This window comes from Manis javanica, chromosome 1 (genome assembly GCF_040802235.1).
Source record: "Manis javanica isolate MJ-LG chromosome 1, MJ_LKY, whole genome shotgun sequence".
Taxonomy (NCBI): domain Eukaryota; kingdom Metazoa; phylum Chordata; class Mammalia; order Pholidota; family Manidae; genus Manis; species Manis javanica.
Window position 1 is genome coordinate 77,631,213 of NC_133156.1, and position 18,364 is coordinate 77,649,576.

The following is an 18,364-nucleotide window of genomic DNA, read 5'->3' on the forward strand; positions in this document are numbered from 1 at the left end:
GTAGCCAGAATTGCAATGAAAAACTGCACAGGGCCAGGTCAAGCTTAAACAACTGTTACTTATGAAAAACTTAATTCCTTAGGGTTCCCAGGACAAAGGAACATGTGAATCAACTGATATTATGATGCATGATATTGAATGATAGAGTATATATACATCAATACTAATCTAAGCAATGTCTTATAAATAATAAAACATAATTTCTCAAAAGTTTCACAGCATAATAAAATATCTGCAAGTAGGTCTTGGGGTTCTGCTGAGTTTTGTCATGACTTTAGCACAGCTAGCCTTTTGGCAGTTTGCAAGTTTAATTTGTGTTGTCTGACTTTAACCCTCCAGTCTAGCCACCTTTTTAACAAGACTGATCCCCTGATATGAACGCCACTTCCTTCCCTTTATCTGTGCCTCAAATCACTGTGGCTTTTCCTCTTCCTTTCTTATATTCATGTCTTAGTAAGAGATGTCCATGATTCATCTTCACTGTGTCCATGATTCCATCATTGTACTTAGACTCTTGCTCTAGTTTATTTTGTCTCTTCTGTTTTCCACATTTGACATTTTGTTGTCCTCTTCCTTAGCAGAAAAAAAAATCCTGTTCTAAATTCCCTACTTAGTTTACTTTCTGTCAATTCTTCTTGACTTGGCTACTTTCTTGCCTCTCTCCCTTATTACCTTTCACTCTTTAACTTATTGCAATCTAGATTCAGCCACCCATACTACTTTCTCAGATACAGACTATACTCCTACTTGCCAAGCCACTTTTCTCACTCTGCCCTAGAGGGAGAGTGATTTGCCTAAATAGTAAATTTGGAGTGAGTAAGTGGGCCAGCCTCGTTTACTACCACCCTCCTTCTACCTGGAGAAGGACCTGCCTACCGATAGTCCACATTCTCCCTGAGCCCACCCCAGCACGGTACTGGCCTAGCTTGTCCAGAGTTGGCCTAGTTCTGTGGTTCAAACAGCCAGACCTGTTTTGGCTTTCACAGTAAGCTACCTCCTCCACCCTGGCCTCAATCAGGAATAAATTTTATATTCTAGCCTCTTGTCTGTTCTTGTATTACTCTTAACTTGTTCAGAACCCATAGTGTATACAAGTAAAAAGGTAAAGTCCTCCCTTCCCAATCTTACTTCTGAGAGGCTTGGTCCCCTCTCCCCTGCCCCTATAACCCTCAGCACACACCTTGTGATGACATAGCAAAAAGGTGGCCATCTGTAACCAAATCTGTTGTCCCTTTGATCTTGGACTTCTAAGCCTCCAAACCTGTGAGAAATAAAAGTCTGTTGTTTCACCCACCCATTTGGTTTGGTATTTTGTTATAGCAGCCCAAGCTGACTAGTTCTTCCTGGTTTTTCTCTGCACATACAAATGTGTATATACACACACACACACAACACACACATATATATAATAGAAATTTTTTTACCTGAATATCATACAGCAGAAATATATGTAACTATTATTCACACATATCTTTCTAAAGCAGGTGTTTTTGTTTCATATAATCTCTCTATATATACATTTATTTAAAGACATATACAGTTGTATTTCTTCTAGAAATGGTAACAGATTGTACATTTTGTCTGCATTTTCCTTCTTTTCATGGAATATATTTTCATGTCAGTAAATAGAGACCTATCTTATCTTTAATGGCTGCATACTGTTCTATGGTTCAGATGGTTCTTAATAAACAGTTCTTCAACTGTCGGCCATGTAGATCATTTTACATTTTTGTCCTTACAAACAGTGCTGCAGTGAACATGGTAGTGTTTTTATTTTTGTGAACTTGTGATAGTATTTCTGTAATTAAAATTGCTAGAAGAGGAATTGCTAAGTATCTCATAAGATTTAATTGGTTAATGGTTATCAGAAACTCATGGGTTGGAAAGTATTCTGAGGAAGCTAGGGGTTTACCCCCATTCTCAGGAAAGATGTTTTCTCCATGCCTTGACTTTGAAAAGTTCAGAGAATAAGACTCCATATTCTTTTTCAGTAATGCCTTCTGATGACTCCATATTAAAATGGGCTATAAAAGAAATAGTAATAGTTATGATGCTCTGTCAAGTGAGCTGGAAGTGAAAGTGAAAGACTGAATCCTAAGGTAATATTTTGGTGAGCCTTGCTTGCAAATCAATCAAGCAAAACAAGGGTACAGGGATATCAGAGTTACAGCAGTCTCAGCTGTTAGGATTAGTTTATGTTCATATGGTAGAGAAGTTTATACTTTTATACTTAATGTAGAGTAACATGGGAGATTGGCTCACTCTGGGTATCCAATATTGCAGACCTCTCCTTCAAGAGGGCCTTCAGCAAACTGGCCCCCTGTAAGCCTGGGCTGTTTGTGTCCAGGAAGCAGGTGTCCTATTGAGAGTCTGGCGAGATACAAATGATCTTAAATCTAGTGTCAGCCCCTGCTCCACTGTGCATTAGGACTGAAAGAACAGTTGGGCTGCCCTTTACCTGGATTGTTTTGCTTGTATCCCAAGTCTATTTCCCTTGCAGAGTGGCAGCACTTTTACAAGATGACCTAAAGGAAGGAAAAATAAACAAACAGACATGATGCAACATGACAGACCTGTGGGATCCTGACCCCTTCATATAGCCCCTTCCAAAGCAGGTGGGCTTTGTTTGGAATCTTGCAGCACTGTGATGACCTATGTGGGAAAACCTTGGGTATTACGGACTTGACTGTAGGAGCAGACATGTGCTTGACTGTCATGACTTGTATAATTTTCCCACTCAGGCTGCACATGGAAGCATGTCTTCATTAGAAACAAGTGCAGCATGAGTAGCAAAGATGACCATGTTCAACAGCCAGGAATTTTCACATAATGTGCATATTTATACAACACTATAGAAAGGACAGGCAGCCTGGCTATGTTAGATCATTTCACTGCTCACCAAAGAGATTTGAAATGGACTTTTAATTATTATTGCCGATTTGCTATGGCTATATTCCTTAATATGAACATCTGATTAGGATTAATTTTCTTTAATTGATGAATAGAGCCCTTAAACTTGTAGGGTTGAATTTGTGGTTACATATTGGCATATTATACTGTATTGTTATATGTAATATATTGGCATATTATGTATTGGAGTACAAATTATAGGTCCTTCTTACCTGTTTTAGTTTTGAGGTCACTGTTCTTCCTTCCTTCACCTTTGTGGTGGCTTTTTAGATTTGTTCATGGAGATAGAGCAGGGCTAAGTGACTATTAAACTCTTTTCTATGTACAGTAAAAGCCATTAACATGGACCTCACTAAATTTGGAATTTATGATAATGAGGGCAGGACCTGGGTCAGAGTTTACTTTTGTATTGTCTCTGAACTAAAGCTTTGCTGAGCTAATAAATAGTATAAATACAGTTACAGGGGATGGGACTATTCCTTTAAAGAGTAGCCTTTTTAAGCACCCTAGAGAAAGGCCTTGTAAGAGAGGTAATGGGCTGGTGTGGCGGAAAGGCATAGTGCAAAGACTGTGCCACTTAGTAGCTTTCCTGTCTATGGATCTTGGACAAATTATTTAGCTTCTCTGAGTATCTTTTCTCTTATCTGTAAAATGGAGATAGTTATCTAATTTATGGGGTTGCTGTGAGGGTTAGATTTAATGTATAAAAAAGTGCCTGGTGTGAGTGCATACTGCATAAATGGCAGGTAATTATTGCCTACCTAAAATCATTGGTGAACTAACTTTAAATACTTCTCATTTTTCACTAAATCAGTGTTCCTTGGCAGTTCAGTTTTGTTCGCCTAATCTGAGATACTGGTTTATTGTTATTAGTGATTGAAGGAAGCCCCAGCAGTTTGATGTGGTGGTAAACAACATGAGCTTTGGAGTCAGACAAACTCAGGTTTGAAAGTAGTTCTATCATTCTTAGCTTATGGCCTTAGGCAGGTTACTTAGTGTCTCTCAGGTTTTGTTTTCTAATGTGTAAAAATGGATGATACCTGCTGAAGGACTTCCATGAGCACTCAATGAAATAATGCATGTAAAGTGTTCAGCCTAGTGATTTTCATTTAGCGAACTCAAACATCAGCTGTTGCTGTTGTCATGATCTTTCTGACAAAAGCCCATACTTTAGGCTTTTAATTAATTTAGCCTTGTCTTTTTCAGTTCACCGTATTATGAATTTTACTGTAGATATAATCTCCACTCTAGGTGAGAATTTTTAAGTGCATAAAAAAATATCATAGAGAAGCACAGTGGTTGCATAGATCGGTAGGGTGAGAGAGGAAAGAATGATATTTTAAAAGTGGAAGCACAAGGCCGCAAGTTAGACTGCATAGTCACTTTTTGTGCATAATCTTTGTGTCCTTTATGAAAGGTTTTTATATTAACCAGAAAGAAATAGAACTTTTTATATATATATATGTATATATAGTAGGTGGTATGGACTGTTAACTGGCTCATATTATGCTTTGGAGAGAGAAGCAGTGAGTCCATGTTCAACTTTATTTTCATCTTCTTGTTTCCCCTTATGTTTCATAGGCTGCGTGGATGAGAAATGTAAGCACCAAAATGTCCTGCATGGAACCTATAATCTATCCTGCCCTTAATGATAGGCTTACACAGTTTGACAAATCCATCACCTCAACAGATCAGACTGAATTACTTTGAAAACTGGCAAATGGGTGCCACTTGTGTGTTCTTGTATGTTGTGGCAAATGAAAGGAGCCAGGTGTGTGTGTTTATTAAGTGCTCTTCAGTAGGAGAAATGTGTTTTACTGAAAACTCTCATCCATGCTATTTTTGTAGAAGCAAGAAGTTCCCATTCTTCCTTTGGGAAAGCATAAAAATTATTTTTCTTGATATTCTGAACTATTACGCTTTAAAAAAAATCATATGCACAGGGGAACTTGTAATAAAAACTAGAGGTGACTGTTGGGGCTCTGTGTCTTTGACTTTCCAGGGCTGCTCAGTTTAATTTTGTAGGGTAAAGTCAGTTCATCAGGTTTAACATACAAGAATTTTCATAAAAATAAAATTCTAAGTCAGAAAGAACCTTTTATGTTTAAAAAACCATGTATTCTAAGATTGGGTTGGAAAATGTGATCACACTAATGCACACCATGTTATTAGATCTTTATTGGAAGGACATAATGGTTAGTTGTTAAGGTATGACATTATTTGTCCAGATTTGGCATACCAACAGGAACAGCAATAACTAAATTTTATTGAATACTTACTATATATAGACACTGTACCAGAAGCTGGGGATATAATAGGGAAAAAAAGGCACTGGCTCATGTTGCTGACAACAATTTATCAAGTAGGTGTAGACAAAAAGAAACGAGTTATAGAGTTCAAATAATTTGTCCAAGGTTGGACAAGTGACCAATGATCTCATGACTTTGTGGGTATGCCTACACCCATTATCCATTCTTTTCCAAGTAGTACATCAAAGTTATGTATATATGCATGTGTATACTGTGTGTGTAATATATTTAAATACTGAAAAGATGTTAGCTATCATGAACATCACATGATTCTGCATCATCTCCAAGTGCTAATTCAAAATTTCACAGTAGAAGGAGCCCACTGGCTTTAACCTTTGGCAAGAAAGGCTTGCAAAATTTCCAAGACTTGTCATGCTTGCATCTTCACTCTCACAAACATCTCATACTCAAAGATCTGTCATTAATTTGTCATTGACTCACACATCTGTAAGAGGTGTGGTCTTAGAAAAATGGCTTTTATAAGAATAAAATTAAGGTTTTGAGTGAGGAATGTATTCAAAACATAAATCATAAACAACTGTGACCAGAACTTCAGAATTTCTGAGAATTCTTGGTCTTCTTTGATAAAGTTTAGACATTTACTATGGAAAAATCAATTAACAATCATTTATTGAGAATATACAGTTAGGTTTAGTTAGGACCCACAGATACCCAGATATCTCCTGGGGCCACGGGTAGTTGGAGGAGATAAACACAGGATAGACCTCAAATACACAGCACACGTGTTCTTATTTGTTACCTGGGTGCTGCCCTCCCTCCCCCCGAACATAATGCAGTCTCTGATGAGTTCAGTTATCTATGTAGACCTGCTTTGTAATAATGTATCTTGTGCATGGGTAGTCTTTCTTGATCCCTTTCTCCTGGGTCAGTTCTTGAGGTTCTATTTTACTAGTGACTATATAGAGCAGAAGAAAAACAAGAAAAAAAGATAAAAGTTTAAGTTAGAGGTGGTTTAGTTAATTTTCCCTAGGCCTTATCTTTGGGAGGAAGTGTTGGAGGGCATCTCCCAAATGGAAGGCAGTTCCATACCTGTTTTGTCTTACTGGCCACATGGACGTAGAGAAAAGCAATCTAAAGAAAGTGAGAACCCCCAGAAATGAGCCCCAAAGGGACCACAGACAACAAAAGTCAAAACCTTAACATTTTCTCTCAATTTACCAAAAGCTCCACCCCCCCTTTTAAGAGGTTTAGTTGAGTCCATTAACTTGATGAAGTTACCTTGTGTTTTTTCCCCCATGGGGGTGGGGCTGGCGAGTGGAGGCTAGAGAGAAGATGAAAGTGAAGGTTGAACTTTGGTTTCCCACTAGAGGTCAACATCAAGTACTTGAGAGGCACTGTAACAGGTACTGGTCATGGCCTTTATCCCAGTTCTGAAAGAACTGACACTGTCTGGGGAGCTGATGTATATGAAACAGTGAAAACCAAGTACTTAAACTGTGTGATATTATTTCAGAGGACTTTAGATAAAGTAGAAGTCCATGTGGATTTGTTTCTCTGGGAAGACTTCTTAGGTCATGTGAGGTACCAAAGGATGAAAGGAGCTAATTAAGAAGGCAGAAAAAAGGGAGTAAACAAAGATTCAGAATAAGCCTAGACATCAGTAGATCTGTGTTCCTTAAGCAGAGAAATGAAGTAGAGTACTTTAAAAAATTAGGCAGGGGTTGACCTTTAGTCACATAAGAATTTTTAAAAAATTAAGTTAATGTTAACCTCTTGAGTTTTTATAAAGTAAGTGAAGATACATAAATAACTGACTAATTGAATGAATGCATAAATAAAAGATAGGTATTATAAAAATATTATAGTGTTAGAATTTGGCTAGGCTAGCAAGAGGGCATTCCTGTGCAGGATCTCAGCAACCTGAGTTGCTAGGGAACAGGAGGAAGTCAAGTCAGGAGTGAAAGGAGAGCCTTGGCTGCACCAGGGTTAGCCAGCAGCCCAGTCGGTGCTCAGTGACCAAGTAGATGGTTCGGAAAGGTGTTGGGTCTGAGAAGATCCAATTCAGCTGAAAGTTTGAGCAACTGGGATATAGATAACTAGTGAGATTCAGAGTCAGGAATGGTGGTTCATGGTGGTGGGCAATCTAATCACAGCTGGATCCCAGCCAGCAGCTGGAGTCCTGGAATAGAATCTGGGGAAGGGTTATATCAGGATTCTAGTCAGGCAGATTTAGGTTTAGGGTAAGGCACAAGGCTTTTAGGAAATAGGAAAGCTAGGCAGGGCAGAAGTCAGTTCTGAAGACTGGGCCAACATGGAGTAAGGGAAACAGGGAGAAATGATGAAGCAGTGTACACTCAGAGCCATTCAGCGCACTTGTGGTCAGAAAAGGAATTCCAGTCCCACTCTCTGGTGTGCTGAGGATACTTCTCTTTTGCCTGCCTGGTGAACATGGGCTGAAAGTCACAGCTGTGTTAAGCCTCTTAGGCATAACTAGGATGCTGTCAAATTCCAGGCTGAGGAGAACAGGGCCTGACACAGTGGGGAGGACTTAGTAGAAATTCAGAAGGAAAGGGACTGCAAAACACATTTCAAATTGAGAAGTAACAGGTTTCAGTGACAAGTTTGATATAATGGATATCAAAGAAAGAAGAAACTAAAATGATCCCAGGTGGCTTTTAAATGCTCATGTAGGATGGCATTTTTGCTCATGAGCTGAAGAGTATTTTAACCGTATATACAACCTCTTTTGGCTTATTTTTGAAAACCAAAATAAATACAACAAATTAGTAAATAAATTAAATGTATTAAAGCTAAGCTTGTGTGTTTGCTTTACATCTTACTGCAGTGGCTCTGCTGTTAGACATTACAGAGAGACAGTAGCCCTTGAGCATGTGAATGAATACAAGTGTTTCTTGTAAAAATGTCTGTCTTTCCTGGTCTAAGATAGTGCTACTAATATGCATGTGCACAGGTATGACTGAAATACGTAAGGTAGGAGTACCTGGATGCTTCCATGCTGCTCTCCTAGGGCCTTTGACGCTAGAGCTGATGTTTGAAGTGTTTGTTCTTGTCTCTTTAACCCACCTGATTAGTACAGAACATTTGTTGAAGAAAGCGTGCTCCTGCCTGGCCAGATTGCTTCACAACGGTCTCCTCTTCTCTTTTTATCTGTAGCTGTTGTTTCCTGGACATCTACTTTGGTGCCCAGGCAGGGACTTTACTATGCAGGATCTCAGTGAAGGGGAAGGGTGTGGAATCCAGGAGGGGTTTTATTCCTGTTTATCAAGACAAGAGAAGAAAATACAGAATCCTTAACTGGGTAGGGAAACTTTGTTTTTAAAATGCACAGATATGTGGTGTTCCTGATTTTATTAGGCTTGGATCTGCACCTGGGGGTGGCATGGATTTCACAGTCATTATTTAAGGTAAGGAAATAAAACTTAAATAGCATTATCACCATAAAAGGTTTTTTTTTTTTAAATGTTGAACTAAATAATTTTCAGCAAAAGACTGTTGTACTTCTGAGAAGTTGTTTTTAGGAAATTTGGATTAATAATTTGTTTCTATTTTGTTTACAGATGTAAATAAAGTCTGTAGGATATGGGTAGACTGAATGCCTTCTTCACTGAATACCTGCTTCAAATCACCTTTCATTTTCCTGTTGGAAAGACAACCATTGGAGAGTCAACTTGTTACCATCAGCAAAAATGAAAACAAATCAAGACATTAAGAATGCCGCAGTGGCCAGCAATTAATGACGCCAATGTTACGCAAGCTTCAAGGAAGGAAGTTTTCAAGACAGTGTGCCTCACTAGCCAGGATTCAGAAAAGATTGAACCTATCCTTTTTGTCTCAGCTTCTCCTTAAATCAATGCAGTTCCTCCAGATTAATGTGAATTGAAACATGCCTTGCCTTTTCAACTTAAGTACCCGCTATGTGTGAATCACTGCTCAAATGGGGGAGGGAAAATGAGGGAGACAAAAAAGATGTGGTCCTTGCCTTCAATGGATTTACAATTAGTTTCAGGGTGCATTTTTTTTTCCTGCTGCTCTTAATTAAGTGTGTCCCTAAAACAGGAAATGAATGGAAAAGTATATTCTATAAGTATTTTAAGTCCCTTTAAAACAAAACAAAGCAAACAAAACAAAAAAATCTAATGTGGGCAACTCAGGACTTCTTAATTCCATTTTCTTTTGGACTTCTGATAGGATTCATTTTATTGATTCCATAAATATTCAGTAGACTTGAGAGGTATTAACACACTATTGAGTTGGAGTTAATTGAATTAAATTCTTTTTTTCCCCCCTTAGGTGTAGCTTGTCTCTTGGAAAAATATATTGTGTTTGTACATTTCTTGGGGGGTGGGAGGTGAATTACTTCAGTTGTTTCTATAGGCCTCTACCTTCCATGTTCTGGGGGCCTGCCCTTCTGAGTGAGTTATTAGCATGGAGAAGTGGCAGGTTTGGATTAAGTTTGAGGAAGGAGCAAAAGACAGGGCAAGGAAGGAGCAAAAGATTCTGCAGCTTTATGAAAATTTGGCTTTTTCAGTATTCATTAACTGTCCTCTATGTTCCGTAAGTTGAATAACCTATACAATTTTTCCAAAAAACTACTTTTGATGTGGGAATAAGTATAACTCAGGATTTGTCCAGTGTTAAGACACTAATGTGACTGCAGGCACTAGACATTTTATGTAGTGTCTGTGACACATTTCAGTATGTATGAGCCAACTGTAGACATGTCTTTATCTTGAGTAGTGTCCATCTGAATTGAAAATGTGCCAGGTTTTTTTAAACATCAACAGACTTCTTAATTAAGCTGCCAATACATACTGCCAATAACATTGTGTGCCCTTTGAGAAATGAATTGTGTAAGTGCCATTTCTCTCTTATTGAATAAACAATGTTGCTTTATATAAAATGGATTCAAAGTATTCTTTGAATGGGGCATTACATTGCTACTTAAATAATTTTATGAGAATTCTAATACCATCCCCTTTTATTTAATTTCTAAAAACTTTATTTTGCTTTGCACTAAGGAATAGCTCTAATTTGACCAATAACTTCAGTTATATGATTCATCTAATAGGATGAATCCCCTGCCCCAAAACTCCTGATGGTGATATTGGATATTTGTTATGTCACTTTCAGTTTACCTGAAATAGCTTCCAGGCAATCTGAGTTATGTATTGTATTTTGCTAAATTGTAGATACTTGTTTCCTGTTCTGGGAGTGTTTTTTAGAGGGCCTGTCTCTATTCCTGGTGCCTAGTACAGTGCCTGGTGCATCATGGGTATATGTTCAGTAAACATTACATGTCTTGGTGATCAAGCCATGTAAAATACTGCTTTTAGCTGTAGTTCTTATAGCTGTGTATGAGTGAGAGTTGTCTTATTAACAGAGGAGCACCTTAATTTGTTTGCAGTTTGCAGTCAGTCTATTTAAAATTAGCCCAAATCGGTGAATACGTCATGTGCAGTCTAATTCACTTCTTAATTGGCATCTTGGAATTCACCAGTTCAGCCCTGTGGTTTGTACCGACATCCACTCTGCTTCCCCTGCCCTTGCCCTGCTCTGCCCACTCAAGGGTGGTGGGGCCTTTGGAGGGGCTGCTCTGCCTCTCCAACTCTGGCTTGTCCATCAGTAGAGGAGCATTCACTGTCCATTAAGTACTCCAGATGTGCCAGGTACTGAGCTAAGTGTTTTACACATATCCTCTCCCTTACTTTTCTCATTTAAAGCTCACAATAACCATTTGAAGTAGGTTTTATCACTGTAGAGATATGTATCTTGCCTAATCATGGAGATCTAAATGCAGATCTCTTAGACTCTAAACCCTGAACTATTAACCCCTACCCTCTGCTGCATCCCAGGAGAAATTCCCAGTGCTTGGTGATGGGGAGCAGATCAAATCTGGGCATAGTTCAGATTTATTACAGTTAGTATTCCCAGCAAACTGTCTAACAGATAAAATCCTGCAAATCACAGTTGTTTTGAAAATGGGGGAGGGCAGAGCAATTGGTTGAAAGCAAAGTTGGAAACACACCAATTTGAGTCAAACCTTTAGCCTTTACTTCATAAGGCTTTTTTTAAAAAAGAAAATTTTCTTTTTTTAACATGGTCTGACACCATGTGATAAATCAAAGCCTGATGTAATTGACCCAGAATTGATCCCCAAATGTCTTTTGGGGGAACATGCTTTAACTCTGGTTGCTGATTCTGAGGAATAATTGCCACCCTAGAAAGGTAATTATATATGCCATTGTTTATACACATAATAGGCACAGAATGCATGTTCTGCACAGAGGGGAAGAGAATTCTGCATGCACATTAGGGGTGTATGCTATGTATTCTGTCAGAATGCCACAAATAACATTTGAACCGCTCCCGATTACTGCTGATTTTCCCAGCAGACTTGCTCGTGTGTGTGTGCATATGTGTGTGTGTGTATAAGGAAGAAGTTAGAAGTCAGGAAGGGGATGGGCCATGGAAGGCTGTTGGTTGAGCTGAAATGGCAGTGATTTTGCTTTTCCTTAATTTTTTACTTTAACAAAACCTACTGGATGTGATTCATTTAACTTGGTAAAAAGACTGTTCTCTTCCTGTTTGGCATCTGCTTATTAATGAGTTCTCATATTTCTTTTCATCAAGGGCTGTTTACTTTGTGGAAATACAAAGTGAGAATCTTTCTGCACGACATCCTCCTGAATGCCCCGGTTTTGACCACCCCTTTAAGTACACCGAACAGTCAGCTAAAATGGTAGCCAGTGCCTTTCCTCTTACTGTGCTTTCTGGTAAAACATAAATGGGATTCAGACCACAAATGACCAATTAAAGCCTTTTTCCTTTAGCTATCGGACAGTAGCTATCCTAAGTAAATACAACAAACAGGCTACTTTGTGGTAGTCTAACCCCAGCAATATATATATATTTTAAATCAAAGCCTTAAGAAAACAAAATGTCGTGACTTTTTGTAGTGCTGCACAATGAAAAAATACATATGTATTCCAATGTGGAACTGAGCATTGTTTGAGGCCAAAGCAATTCATCCTGGGCTATTCTCTGCTGCAGTGTCCAGCAAATTGCATGACCTGCTTGTTAGGCTTTGACAACAGTGTTTTACCTAACAAAGGCTTCTGCAGTGCCGAGCAGCAGTAAACTGTCAGAACGAGCACATTTCACACACAGATGTGCAGCCATAATAGCCTGTAAGAAGATGCATGTGGCAGGGAGCAAAGGGTGGGGGCTGGGTACTTAGAGTGGTGTGGCATGTGAGTGTGTAGGTTGGGGGCCAGCAGGAGGGGGAGGCCAACAGTTAGCATAGGGACATGGCCCTACTGACCACATTTAATCAGCCCTCTGTAAACAATTCAACATTTTCATTGTTCTCTAAAAACTAATAAAGAGAAACAAATACTTTTCATTCATCTTGAAGTAATTTTCTGTCAGGTTGGAGCCCCTTGTGGCCTCCAGCTTGTGCCATGCTAGCTGTGTGATACAACAACTATTGCAATTTATTTTACAAACTCTGGTCATTCACATGTCAGTTAGTGTTCACCAAGCCGGCATCTGAAATTGTGCAGTTAACGAGTTTTACAACATTTCTATCAAGAGAAACTGTTTAGCATAACTGACTCTTAAGGAGTTATTATACCTCTAAAAATCCATTTTAAGGGGCATTATTTAAATAAAATAGAAAAACGGTTCACTGCCTTTTAAAGGGGCTACAAAAAAAGTCCATCAGCTCCAGTGCAGTAATCCTCAGCTTAAAGCACTCTTGAGAGTACTTCTGGGAATTGTCAGCATAATGAAATGTTTTGTGAAATGTCCAGATAGATTCCTCTGCTCAACAATTTTACTGCACCGTATTTATTTTCCTTCCAGTTTTTAAAGAAGTGAATTACTTTTTGAGAGGATGACTCTATGTTGTGTAGATTAACTGAGCACATTATTACCCAGGTTGTAGCAGAAGTGATGATTCTGTTTGCAGTGTCATCTATATGCATCTGCAGACAGGGGCAAAGAAGAGAAAGGCAGCTTTTTCCCCTTAATACTTTTAGCTCTGAAAGGGTTAAATCACAAGGAGCCTTGCAGAGTTTCACATTTTCCCCACACCAGATTTTCCCAGGGACTTTCAAGCAACTTTTAAACACGATGGCACCTGTAAATACTTTCTTTAACTTTACTAAATGGACACTGTTTTCTTACCTTGAATAAATAAATGCAGGAAAACCTATACACATGTACACTGGCACATGCATAATAACGCATGTTGTTTGAACTGAGCCCATTTCAATAGGAGATGCTATTGAACGTTTTACTTAAAGAAGAATAGATTCTTCACATTAACAGAGATGGCCAATGACCCCAAACCAATTAATGGCTAGAGTCTATAATGGAGCACTATATAGCATAGCAGCAAGTTCATTTAGCATAGTATATTACCTGACAGGAGTAGAAGCCCCCACTTGTAATGTAAATGGCTTAATGGTTCTTCCTGCAATGAGCAAGATCAGGAGAAAAATTATGTTCTGCTTAACAGATATTCCATATCCTTAGGAGTTGTATCTATAACATGGCACATTTTCATTTTGCCACAAATGGTCCCCTAATTTCTTAGACTGATGTTTGTGCACATGACTTTAATTTTCTGAGGGAGACAGGCAGGTGTTCTTGTGCCTCTTAGCTGTGTCTGCCCATAAGAAGCACAGTAACATCCATGAGCTGAATACAATTTGACATAATTCATGCCTTTATTACCTCCTACAGAATTATATTATTTCATGCTGACACATTAATGTTCCAGCACCATACTGTCACTACTGGAAATTTTACCTTTTGAAGTTCAAATATTGAGGAATGAGTTTTAAAATTTTCTAACTGTCTTACTTAGATTTGGGGAAATACAAAGATTCCAAGGTCAGCTTTGTACTCTTCGATGTTTGGTGGCACTGCCGATAATATGGAGATAATGAGCAAAGATCGTATCTGAAAACTCTCACCTCTTCTTGACCAAAGAGCTTATTCTCATTCTATTTCTATTTTTGCAAATAATATTTTGTCAACTTATCATGGCATACTTTGCTGCTATATGTTCCCTGTACCTCACACCCCCTCCACCAAGTGATGTAAACTTAGGAAATCTTGTCCGAAAATGTTTAACTGATTGATTGCAACTTGAATCCATTTGATGTAGTACTTAAATCTAACCTAATACTCCAGCATTCACAATTAGTTAGGGAAGATGGACTGTATGTTTCCTATTACTGCCATAATAAATTACCCAAATTTAGTGGCTTAAAATAACTCAAATGTATTATCTTACAGTTCTGTAGGTTAGAGGTCTTTCTGGGCTAAAATCACTTCTTGACAAAGCTGCATTCCTTCTGGAGGCTCTAGGGGAGAAGCCTTTTCCTTTCCTAGCTTCTTGACACTGCCTTCCTTCCTTGGCTTGTGGCCCCTTCCTCCATCTTCAAGATTTGCAGGGGTGAGTTGAATCTTTCTCAGATGGCATTGATTGGACCCTCTTCCATTGTCAAATCTCTCTCCGACTGCAGCCAGAAAACGTTCTCCACCTTTAAAGACTCAAGTGGTCAGATTGTGCTCACCCAGATAATCCCAGATAATCACCCCATCTCAAAGTCTATATCCTAAATCACACCTGCAAAGTTTATTTTGCTCTGCCAGATATTATATTCAGGTTCTGGCAAATATAAGACTCAGATATCTTTGGGCCTGGGTGGGGACCATTAGTCTGCCTATACCACATGGAGTCTCTGAGTTCTTTCTCAATCCAGTGTCTGAGGAATGAATAGCAGTCCCCAGCCTCTTCAAACTTTTAAAGTCATGCACAAAAATAGTTTTAGAATTTTGAGTATGCACCCCAGTGTATGTACATTTCCTCTGAACCATACAACTACCTATATTAATAACATATATACTTTTAGTACATAAATAAGTAAAAACAGATCTTTTAATGATGTCTTTGCACCCCAGTGCCTCTAGGGCTACATGCCTCTTGTTTTGGAGAAAAAGGAAAAGGGATGAAGTTTGGCTCCACTTGTGAAAAGGCGGCTTTTTCTTCCTTCAGAGCTATAAGGCTTCAGGATGAGGAAGGGTCTGCAAAGACTTTCTGGTAGCCTCGGATAGTTTCTGGAAGTGAGGAAGAAAATTATGGACATATGCTTTGCTTACACTGTTATTGCCATTGGTAGTTACAGAGTGTAAAAGTATAGAAGGTTACGTGCCCCAAACTTTTCTGGAAGTTGAGAGCTGCAAATGATAGAATTACAAAACAAATGCTGTTTTGGAAAAGACTAGAAAGAGATTGTTTACCAAAGGCTCTAGAATAAGGCCATATCTCATGAGAACAACCACTCATACCAGTGCACTTGAAAAATCCCAAGAAACCAATTGCTCAATGATCATTTTAAACACAAGTAGCAAGGTCCATGTGAAACAGCTTAGAAAAAGGTAATTCTGCTAAGTTCACTTTAAATCATATTTTTCGCCTTTAGAAAACATGTATATTATACCAGTCACACTTGCCCTCCGTGGCATGAAGGCTTATGTAGAGCAGAAAACCAGAAATTGTAACATACGCCAACTCTGTTAAGTCCCCTTGTGTTAGCATTTGAGATGTTTTCGGAGCAGTCACCCTCCTAAGCGGGATCTTGCTAACACATGCTGATATAACTCTGAAATAAAAAAGAGCTTCTGCTGGCGAATGAAAAGTAGGTTGCCACAGAAATGTACATCAGTTGGGAAACAAGTCAATAAGTGTTTGCCAGCTGCCATAAGTGTCCCGGAGGCAGTCTGGGCAGTATGTTTTCATTTGATTTGCTGCAGGCCATTTCCATTCTCTTTCCAAAAGGTGGACAGGTAGTCTTCTTAAATCCTTTGCTGATAGTTTCCATCAGTGATCTCAAAATATAACATGTCGATAATTACTGTACAAAGAAGTTAAACATTACAGTTAAATTTCCACACTGAAACCCAATCCAGGGATTAGCAACAATAGGGAATCTGTTTTATTTGCATTTAATTTGTACCTTCGCACTATTATCTCCCATGTTTTAGTCTCAGGAAACGTGGTCTCAGGCTATTATAACCACATTTCATGCTGCTGTTTCACTGTTATTTGATCTCTATGTTTGGGAATGACTTACTGAAAAAATAAAGCTAGCATACTTTATTTTAATTATACCAGTACAGTGTCTAAATAAAAAATGTACTTTATATTTAATGTGGAGCACAGATTAACAGTTTTATGGGACATAAAATCTATCTATATCATTTTCTATTTACACATCAGTTATATATCTCTCTCTCAGCAAAACAAATGTCTATGGTGTGAAAACGAGGAAGGAGCACATCGAAGTTACAATCACATGGGCAGTAAATAACATCTTAATTGGTGTGGAATGCCGGAGTTTGATTTTTTTTGCTGCCTGGCTTTTATTTATTGATCTCTATAGCTTATTTATCTTCCCAGTGATTTGTACAAGTCTATCTCCTTTCCTCAATAAGCCAATCTATGGTGGTTTTATATTGCAGATCCCATCTGGGGAAATGGTCTGGTGAGAGAGAAGTGCAGTTGCTCCTGGAAAAGCCATTATTTAAAAGCTTTTGTAGAGGTAAGAGTAACTTCTCACTTTTTACACTTTGTCTTCTGGAAAAAAGAAGGAAAGAAGCAGTGCAGCTATTATAAAGTTGCCACCCAGTGTACATTCTGACAGTTCTTTGCTCTCCACTTGTTTGGTAGCAGTAAGAAAACAAAGCAGGATTTAGTGTACCCTGGGAAATGTCTTTTAAATGTTCCTGTACATGATTTAGTTCCTAGTGAGGCTAGTAGACAGGAATGGGTTGTGTATGTCTAATATATCATATGTAAACCCTGGGTTTTCTTCTGTGTGTATTTCTACAGCTCCATTCCTAATATCTTTTTTAAATAGCACTTTAGGATAAACTACACTTCAAATGACACATTATGCTCCATAGTGCAGTTGAGAGCTGGCAAATGTAACCATTCTCAGGAAAGCTGGTTGGCAAAAAATCCGACACTTTTTCTAGCATATAGATATCCACAGCTGAAGTCAACCCTGGAAAACGAGTTATTTTTTCCCCCTCCTAAATCAATGATCCCCTCATTCGTCAAATCAGCACTTGTGGTGTTTGTCATGATTCTGGTTGTCTTGATCTTACAGAATGTTAGAAGGGCGCTCTGAAAGATTCCCTCTGTTGATAGCTGAGGGAAAAACAAGTTTACAGATGGCAATGCTATACTCCTGCTAAGCACGCGACGCCTTGCAAAGTGATTCTATAAAATATTGCAAAGAGACTCTGATACTCCATCCTCACCCTGATATAACGTTAACTGCCTTAAAATGAGCTCATGAAAATTTGGGCAGGTCTTTTAGAGAATGTATTTGCATTCGACATAATTAGTGGTGGGCAGATCTCATTACATCCAGGGGGATCTCCAGACAACTGCTTGGTTGGCTATTAGTGCTTAATTTCTGAATGTCAAACCCTGCACATCTTAATTTCTAGAGAATAAGCTCAATTGAACTTGCTCTCCAGTTATGCAAAAACTGCTCAGATAAAACCAAGTGGACACCAATGTAATGAATGTGGTTATTAAATTGTTTCAATTGAAAGAACCCTATTCTTACAACATCATAATGGGAACAATTTATCCCCACTGATAGGCCTGTCTCTCTCTTTCTCTCTCTCTCTCTCTCTCTCTCTCTCTCTCTCTCTCTCTCTCTCTCTCTCTCTCTCTCGCTTTCTCTTTTTCTGAGCTCTCTTTGATCTTGAAGCATATTGCAGTGGTGTGTCCTATTGAAAAGCGAAACTGGGGCAATTTTAATGCTTTTGTACCTTACCAGTGCTCTATTTTTTCGCTGTTTAAAAATAGCTGTTAATTATAAGTGCAGTTTAAATGTCTCAAGTGACCCAGAAATGCAGGTTGGAATGAGACAGATTGTGTGTCTCATATAAAACAGATGTACTTTCACAGAGCATTCTGAATTCAGCTTTCCCTCTGTATCCTCCTCTTGGGTTATTTCAATCAGGTATTGAGTGGGTCTAGCACTGTGCTATAAAACCCAGTACATTTGAACAGAGAAAAAGAAAAGCAGATCTTTTTTTTTTTTCACTGTAAAGAAAAGCCTCTTTTGTCT

At 38.5% G+C, this 18,364-nt stretch overlaps 1 long non-coding RNA gene across 1 annotated transcript in view; it reads left to right on the forward strand.

Annotated features, from left to right (window-relative positions):
- LOC140848907 (uncharacterized) overlaps positions 1 to 18,364 on the forward strand; it is a 314,939-nt gene that overhangs the window by 119,217 nt on the left and 177,358 nt on the right. The window contains exon 3 of the long non-coding RNA XR_012130196.1: positions 8,759 to 16,816. This is a non-coding gene — a long non-coding RNA (uncharacterized lncRNA). The remainder of the gene's footprint in view (positions 1 to 8,758; positions 16,817 to 18,364) is intronic.